We start from the raw sequence: 9,923 nt of genomic DNA on the forward strand, positions 1-9,923 counted from the left end.
GTGTGTTTTTTGCTCAACTGTGGGATCTTCTATGGACAAGTTAGTGCCTTTCCTAATCATGTCAAATCAAAATTGACCACAAATGGGTTCCAAACAAAGTGTCAACAAACATCTCAGTGAAGACCAATAAAATGGGATGCACCTGAGCCTAATTTCAAATGCCATAGCAAAGTGTCTGAATACTCGAGTCAGTGTGTGATATTTCAGTTTTTTATTTCTAATAAGTTTGCAGAAATTCCTAAAATCCTGTTTTCGTGTTGTCATTCTGGGGTATTAACTGTTGCTTATTCAGAGGAAAAACTGACTTTAAATGATTTTAGCCCAAGGCAGCAACATAAAAAATGTGAAAAATACAGTAAAGGAGTCTGAATACTTTCTTAAGTCACTTTATGTGAGTAGATATTTATATGTAGATCTATTATCATTATTTTATTTAATTATGTGTGTATGTTGTAAGAGAGCAGACAGACCATGATAAAGAGTTGGGACACCGCCCTTGTGATCCTGCATAATTGGAATGCAGCAACACAAAAAGAGAAAACTCAATAATTGCGAAAACATCTTTCCACACGGGAGTTGGAGAATGAACTGTTTCAAAAAGGTCTTCTGGTCTTAAGTCCTTCCGGCAGGAAGAGGTGAGTCCAGCGGATGTGCACCAGAGGTTTTACTGTTGTCAATCATCCGGTTTGCAGAGGGAGGAAGAGAAAAGGCCTTAGAACACAGTGCCAACTCTTGGAGAGGCAAGGAATTACTATCACCAGAGCCCTTATGCTGTCCACTATGCACACATACGAGACAATATGCAGAGGTTTATAATGTGTTTTGTAACAGCAATGTAATTCAGCTATCTTTAATGAACCCTGTTTTGAGGAACATGTACTGTATATATGGTGTAAAAATGAAAAAAGTGAGTCCTTTCTAACCTCCAGTTATTGAGGATATTGCTAATGGTACGTTTCCTTGTTGAATCTTATCAGATAACAGATTCAGATGTGCTACACATAACAGCAGCAAATAAGCAAAGTCTGCCGTTGATTTATTTCATCCATTGATTTTATGCACTACTCCTATCAATTACTGGTTCCTGAGGAGTCGGATCCAAAGCTGATATTATCCAGTACAAGATAGGATACCAATATATTGTGAACCAAATGACCTGGTCTGCATCTTTTTGAACTTGGAGAAAATCCCAGGAAAAGAATGTGCAAGTTCTGTTCTGAAAACTGGCTCAGTGTGGAACTAAACCTCTGCGTCTGGAGCAGCAAGGCTGCAGCCATAACCACTGCATTTCCATGCTGTCTCCTTTGAGTTGAGGATATCTTAAAAAGAGAAGTGTTCTGCACTCATGAAAACATTTATCCAAGCATTCCTTTCCTGAACCTGCTTAAAATATTAAATGATGAAAAAAAAATCAAGAAATTTTCTGTGGGCGGCACGGTGGTGCAGTGGTAGCGCTGCTGCCTCGCAGTAAGGAAACACGGGTTCGCTTCCCAGGTCCTCCCTGCGTGGAGTTTGCATGTTCTCCCGGTTTCCTCCGGGCGCTCCGGTTTCCTCCCACAGTCCAAAGACATGCAGGTTAGGTGCATTGCCGATCCTATATTGGCCCTAGTGTGTGCTTGATGTGTGTATGTATCCTGTGGTGGGTTGGCACCCTGCCTGGGATTGGTTCCCTGCCTTGCTCTCTGTGTTGGATGGGATTGGCTCCAGCAGACCCCCGTGACCCTGTGTTCGGATTCAGCGGGATGGAAAATGGATGGAAATTCTCTATTGATGGTACATTAGTTTAAAAGAAGAGACAAAAAAAACACCTTTGAACTGGATTAAGGGAATTGGATATAGAAAGGATGTTTGGACTGCTCTAGCAGACCTGGGTTCAGCTTCTGGCCCTTTACAGTTAATATAATACAGTCATGAGGCAACTTACTACATTTGGGAACAACCATTGCATGTCAGTCACAAAGTACACAGGTCATTGCAGTTGAGCCTCTGTGGGGACTGGGGTGGTTCATTAGACCCAATGCCAGTACAGTGTAGCACAAACTGATCTTCACTTCTCAGCAGCCACACATTGGGTCCATGTAAGGGAGTGTTTCAGTGTTGTGCTGCTGGTGGGTCGCGGTTTGCACTCAATGGTTTGCAAATGGGTCATGATATGTTGCGAGTGGGTCATCTAAGTGGCTGGTAGGACTGTGCAAAATGTTTCCCCATGTGTAAGTGAGGTCGTCTTCACCAATAGGGACCCAAATTGCACTTGTTTCACCAATGGGGCAGTTTGCAATTGTTGCTAGTAGGTCATAAATTAGGCTTAGGAGTGATGGCTCTGTGGCTAAGAATCTGCACTGGTATCTGGAAGGTTGCCTGTTCAAATTCCATTACTGCCAGAAGGGATCTACCTACACTAGGCCCTTAACCTGAAAATTGTACCAGGGATGTTGTATAATGGCTGATACTGCACTTTGACCCTTAAAGGTCAGATGGAAAAACAATTTCCCATGAGGGATTAATAAAGTATATTCAATTTTAAAAAATGAATTTAAAAAAGGCAAAACTGGGTAGTAAGACAATAAAAGTTAGGAAACACTAGTATAAGGAAAGCCAAAATATTAGAATTAGCCATGTGGAGCAACACCAATCAAAAAACGAAACTTAAAGGGCCTGCCAAGGATCCAAAAACATATGAGACCCTGTGAAATAATAAGATCTATTACTATGGATGGATTTGGCAGTTTCTAGAACATTATTACACTATTGTTCTCCTATGGCCCTTGGGCAACAAGTGCAACTAGCCTCAACTCGAATGGCCGTAAATAAGGGAATGATTGCATTTTCTTGTTCTCTGTTCCTTGTTTCTCTCAGGGTCCTAAAGTTTTCCTCTCATATCCTAAAGATGTGCATACTAGGTTGAGTGGCGATTCTCCGTTTCCCAGGTAAGAGTGCTTGTATGTATAATAATGCTCTCTCTTTTCCTTCTCCTTCTGCAGAAAGGAAGATTGACACCTGTCCCACTCTGACATCTCTCCTGGCGTCAGACCACCTGGACCTGTCTCTTCCTCACAGAATTCCTCATAATGACGCCATCTTAATATCAGATTGACCTGACAATCTGTGGCATCTCAAGTTTGCATAGTACCACATGTTTTCTTTTACACCTTTTGTATACGGGGTGTGCCTTTGGGTGCCCCAGACCCTTTATCTTGTGCCTTTTGTCTCTTTACTAAATATATATACAGTATATACTAGCTGTGTAAGCCTGTGCTGTAAAAAAGCCTGGGCTCCTAGAAACCATGGAGTCTGGCACTTCAATCAATCAATTGCATCGGTTGTGTATTAGCGGCTCCTCGTCAGTTTTGTTTTGCCAACGTGCTTGCCTCCATTGTCTATCAGCAGCTAAGCAAGTTTTTCTCTCCTTGGAGGATTTGTTTTACCGATGTGATTGCCTCGTTTGTGTATTAGCAGCGGCGGGTTCATTTTATCGACAGAGTCACTTTCTTTACACTTCATGCTGTAGCCTTGCACATCCTGGCCGGACAGACAGATACACACACTTCCTTATATAGACATTTATATATAAGATAGTCAGTCAGTCAGTCAGTCAGTCAGTCATTTTCCAACCCGCATATAGTTAGAGAAATAGAGAACATATTAAATATGATAGATTGTAATTATGAGAATAATTTTATTGTCTTTATGTCATATGTATTATGGATAAATATTTTTGTGTACATATTTTATTAGTTAAAGTATGTATTTTATGGAAATTTTATTTATTTTAGTATTTTTATGATCCCTGAACAATTAGCCTACAGATTTTTATTATGTTAACAAAGTATGAATAGTTAACACTTGTGGACAATAGTTTAATTATAAAAAATACCAAAGTTAAAATTTTATATAGGACATAAGGCAACCATGTGTCTTGATATAAAGGAACTTAATTTGAAAAGTTTATGAAAGGGATTAAAAAAACGGAATCATCAGATATAGTAACATGAAATTGGTGATCAGTATTTACCTTAAAAAATACCCTGATTGGAGCATCCCTAGTATAGAAGATGGAGAAAAACATAAAAACGTTTTTTAAATTGGTGAAAAAAAGATGGATGAACGTAAACCTGAGTAGGCAAAGCCAAATTATACATAATAAGGCTAATGTGTTTAATAGTCTTAAAAGGGCCAATAAAGGCTCTGGGTTAGGTCTCCAGCAGAGGACACAACCTTTTGTCCAAATGGATACTTAAAATAATCCTTCTGCCATCTATCAGCGCATTTTAGACAATTCATGCATTCAGGTGCATTTGGGGACTAAGCTGTTTTTGAAAGTCAAGGGATTTTTTGCTTTGTTTTCTTGATTAGTCAAAGAAAGAAATTTTGTTTATTATTTTATTGCAATGCTAAATTATTCCCAAAAATATCAGTGATAATATTTTTTTATATTTATCAGTAGAGAACATACTGTATGAAATAATTATTTTTCAATAGCATTTTACACTTTCACATAATTGAGCACAAATACGTTTATGGTATCTGAAACAGCTTTCACAGATACTTGAGTAATGTAAGAAATGCATTGTTATAATATTGTTACATGTTGTATGAGCTTTATGGTTTATTGTAGTTCATATTTTTTAAAATAAAAATTTTGTAACAAAGTACCTGATAGAGTTACTTTTATGGTAAGGTCTCATACTGAAATAATAGGTTGCAATGGTCCACAATAAATAAATGCTATGTGAAAAATTTAAAGTGTCATACAAACAATGAGTCATTGTGCAGATAACGAAGCTGTGAAACTGTAAGGTTGTTTTTAGAATAATATAAACCCACATAATAAGATTACTCACTGTAACAGGTTACACAGCAACATTGATTGAGCGCCTTTCTGTTATGAATGTCAGGAACGTCTTAATTACCTCCGGGTTTAATAAATTGTTCCATTAGATTGCACTTTTTTATACTTTAATTTTGTTTTAGAACTTATTTTATTGTATTATTATATTTTTAATTTAACTTCATATGAAATGGTGTGGCAGAGGTTCATACTAGTAGCTGATGTCACAGCCTTTTTTCCTCCTGGCACACAACTCTACTGACAGTTTTGTTAGATTATTATTGCTATTGTTATTATTATTTTATTATTTTATTATTATTATTATTATTATTTATTAGATTCACTGGTTTTTGTGACTTTCTTGCTTCTGCTTAAGGAATTTATTGTGGATTAAGGATTTAGATTGTGTTTTGAGATTTGACAGATAGATAGATAGATAGATAGATAGATAGATAGATAGATAGATAGATAGATAGATAGATAGATAGATAGATAGATAGATAGATAGATAGATAGATAGATAGATAGATAGATAGATAGATAGTGTGGAAGGTGGCCCGGACACAGACAGGCAGACAGCGTTTCAAGCACCACAACACGTTTATTTACGATGCTATGTACAAGCGAAACACACACAACCCCAAAACTCCCCCAAAGTTCAGGCCTTTCAAAATGATGCCTCTCTCTCTTCAGGCCGCATCCTTTCCTTTCCTTCCAAGCTCCGTGCTTCTCCACTCCCGACTCAAGCCATCGAACGGAGGGAGGTAACCACTTTTATAATCACCCGAATGTGCTCCTGGTGCCTCCTGATAATCTTACGCCAGCACTCCCCAGTGTGGCGGAAGTACCGGCTGCGCACCCGGAAGCACTCCGGGTTTCCTTGGTCGTCTTCCCCCCAGCACTTCCGGGTGTGGCAGAAGTGCTGAGGACCAGGGCTCTCCAGGCATCGGGGCACCTCCTGGTGGTGACCACGGGCCCCTATAGATAGATAGATAGATAGATAGATAGATAGATAGATAGATAGATAGATAGATAGATAGATAGATAGATAGATAGATAGATAGATAGATAGATAGATAGATACTTTATTAATCCCAGGGGGAAATTCACATACTCCAGCAGCAAAAAATATTAAATTAAAGAGTAATAAAAAATGCAGGTAAAAAACAGACAATAACTTGAATAATGTTCAACGTTTACCCCCTCTGGTGGAATTGAAGAGTCGCATAGTTTGGGGGAGGAATGATCTTCTCAGTCTGTCAGTGGAGCAGGACAGTGACAGCAGTCTGTTGCTGAAACTGCTCCTCTGTCTGGAGATGACACTGTTTAATGGATGTAGTGGATTCTCCATAATTGATAGGAGCCTGCTGAGTGCCCGTTGCTCAGCTACGGATGTCAAACCGTCCAGCTCTATGCCAACAATAGAGCCTGCCTTCCTCACCAGTTTGTCCAGGCGTGAGGCATCCTTCTTCTTAATGCTGCCTCCCCAGCACACCACTGCGTAGAAGAGGGCACTCGCCACAACCATCTGATAGAACATCTGCAGCATCTTACTGCAGATGTTGAAGGATGCCAGTCTTCTAAGGAAGTACAGGCGGCTCTGTCCTTTCTTGCACAGAGAATCAGTATTGGCAGTCCAGTCCAATTTATCGTCCAGCTGCACTCCCAGGTATTTATAGGTCTGCACCCTCTGCACACAGTCACCTCTGATGATCACGGGGTCCATGAGGGGCCTGGGTCTCCTAAAATCCACCACCAGTTCCTTGGTTTTGCTGGTGTTCAGTTGTAGGTGGTTTAAGTCGCACCATTTAACAAAGTCCTTGATGAGGTTTCTATACTCCTCCTCCTGCCCACTCCTGATGCAGCCCACGATAGCAGTGTCGTCAGCAAACTTTTGCACGTGGCAGGACTCCGAGTTATATTGGAAGTCCGATGTATATAGGCTGAACAGGACCGGAGAAAGTACAGTCCCCTGCGGCGCTCCTGTGTTGCTGACCAAAATGTCAGATCTGCAATTCCCGAGACGCACATACTGAGGTCTTTTTGTAAGATAGTCCACGATCCATGCCACCAGGTATGAATCTACTCCCATCTCTGTCAGCTTGTCCCTAAGGAGCAGAGGTTGGATGGTGTTGAAGGCGCTAGAGAAGTCTAGAAACATAATTCTTACAGCGCCACTGCCTCTGTCCAAGTGGAAGAGTGATCGATGTAGCATATAGATGATGGCATCTTCCGCTCCCACCTTCTCCTGGTATGCGAACTGCAGAGGGTCGAGGGCGTGTTGGACCTGTGGCCTCAGGTGGTGAAGCAGCAGCCTCTCCATGGTCTTCATCACATGTGATGTTAGAGCGACAGGCCGGAAGTCATTCAGCTCACCAGGACGTGACACCTTTGGGACTGGGGTGATGCAAGATGTTTTCCAAAGCCTTGGGACTTTCCCCTGTTCCAGGCTCAGGTTGAAGATGCGCTGTAGAGGACCCCCCAGCTCTGATGCACAGACCTTCAGCAGTCGTGGCGATACTCCATCTGGACCTGCTGCTTTGCTGGCACGAAGTTTCCTCAGCTCTCTGCTCACTTGCGCTGCTGTAATTGTGGGTGGGGATGTCTCTCCTATGTTGGTATCAGCAGAAGGATGTGTAGAGAGTGCAGTACTCCGAGGTGAGAGTGGGTTAGGGTGGTCAAACCTGTTAAAGAAGATGTTCATTTGGTTTGCTCTCTTTACGTCTCTCTCGATGGTGGTACCCCACTTCGAGCTGCAGCCAGTGATGATCTTCATCCCATCCCACACTTCCTTCATGCTGTTGTTCTGCAACTTCTGCTCCAGCTTTCTCCTGTACTGCTCCTTCGCCGCCCTGAGCTGGACTCGGAGTTCCTTCTGCACGCGCTTGAGCTCATGCTGATCACCGTCTTTAAAGGCCCTTTTCTTCTGGTTCAAAAGGCCCTTGATGTCACTTTTAATCCATGGCTTGTTGTTAGCATAGCAGCGTACAGTTCTTACTGGAACTACATTGTCCATACTTGATGTTGATGTAGTCAGTAGTGCTGTCAACAACCTCCTCAATGTTCTCACTATGTGATCCCTGCAGGATATCCCAGTCTGTAGTTCCAAAACATTGTCGTAGAGCATTCTCAGCCTCCGGGGTCCACTTCCTGAATGATCGTGTGGTTACAGGTAGGACTCTCACTTTTGGTTTGTAGTGAGGCTGAAGCAGAACCAGGTTATGATCTCCTTTCCCAAGCGCAGGCAGCGGGGTGGCACTGTATGCGTCTTTAACGTTTGCATACAGTAAATCAATAGTCTTATTTCCCCAGGTGTTGCAGTCCACATACTGGGAGAATGCAGGTAATGTTTTGTCCAGCGTCACATGGTTAAAGTCTCCAGCGATTAGCACAAGTGCCTCGGGGTGCTGTGTTTGTAACTTAGCAACAGCAGAATGGATGATGTCACTCGCTAGCTCCACGTCCGCCCGAGGAGGAATATACACGATGACAACAATGACATGTCCAAACTCTCTGGGCAAGTAATAGGGACGCAGACTTATGGCCAACAGTTCGATGTCCCTGCAGCAAGTGGAGATTTTGACTTTAACATGTCCAGAGTTACACCACCGTGTATTAACATAGAGAGCGAGTCCTCCTCCTTTGTGCTTCCCACAGGTACTTGCGTCTCTGTCCGCTCTAACTGTGCTAAACCCGGGTAGCTCCACATTAGCATCTGGGATGGTCTTAGTTAGCCACGTTTCGCAGAAACACAACAAACTGCATTCTCTGTAGGTTCTGACATTTTTCACCAGCGCAGCCAGTTCGTCGATCTTATTTGATATTGAGTTCACATTCCCCAGAATAACAGAAGGCACCGAAGGCTTAAAATGCCACTTTCTCGCAAGCCGCTTCATTTTTAGCTTCGTGCCGGCTCTGCTGCCACGATACCGCCTTCTTACCTCGTCAGGTAAATATGGAACCACACTGGCACTTGCATTTGTTCTCAGCGCTCGAAGTTGAGTACTTGAATAGGCGAGTCTCGGCATGTAAAAATCCATGCCCATGTTGTAAAAGTAAGTGTGTCCAGGTAACAAATCCACATAAAATAAAGTGGTAGGAGTGATCAATAAATAAAAAAATAGAAAAACAAAAGTAGAAAAATACACATACACATATAGTCCTACACGGAGCTGCTGAAAAAGCTGCCACTCTCGGCGGCGCCGGATGTTTACTATATTATAGGGTTGAGCTTCCAAGCTCAGTTCCCGTGGTCCCCAAAGTCACCAGGTCGGTCGCCCCCTCGTGGTCTGGAGGAGGCGCAAGACCTCCTCCGGTCCTCCTGGGCGTCCCGGCTGGGTACCACCCCCAGCCACACGCCACAATAGATAGATAGAAATTTATTTGTCCCCAGGGGGAATTTTGGATTTTTAAAGAAGGTGTTTAAATAAATAAATAAATAAACACACACTTTAGTCTGAACATACTCCAGAATGGCTGTAAAGCAACACAATTCAAAAGAAAGAAAACTGACTTAGCAGTCACAGTCCCAGTCACAGTGAGGCATTATGTAGGCGTATTGCTGTTGGTATAATCGAGCCTACAGTAGTGTTTCTTGACACATTTCAGCTGAATGATTTGTTGGCTGAAAGCCCTCAGTGTTAGTGTGTCAAAGAGAGGATGTGCAGCATTGTTTATAATGGCACTCAGTTGTTTACTTAGGATTGCCTTTTAGGCAACTCCTTTTTGCCTATTTTTATTCTTTTGAGCAAAACAAAATATCCCAATGAATTTGAATGCCAACAAATACTAACCTGTCTGAAAAGTCATGAGTTTCATAAAACTAATTGCTCCATGTCAGTTAAGTAATTCATGTCCACAACTGCTGAAAAGTCGTCTGTAGAAATTGCAAACTTAGGTTCACTATGTACCTCTTTTGTCTCCAATTGATTCAATAAGGCACTTGCTTTAATGTTCGTTTCCCCAACTCAATAAGAGATTATGAAATTAAAGTCATTAAAAATCAAGGTCTGCTTGACTCTTTTGTATCCAGTTATTTTTTTTTTAATAGGTTAAGTTCTTTTGATCTGTACATATCAAAAATTCAAGCTCCATA

The sequence above is a fragment of the Erpetoichthys calabaricus genome, chromosome 10, assembly GCF_900747795.2.
Source record: "Erpetoichthys calabaricus chromosome 10, fErpCal1.3, whole genome shotgun sequence".
NCBI classification, from domain to species: Eukaryota; Metazoa; Chordata; class Cladistia; order Polypteriformes; family Polypteridae; genus Erpetoichthys; species Erpetoichthys calabaricus.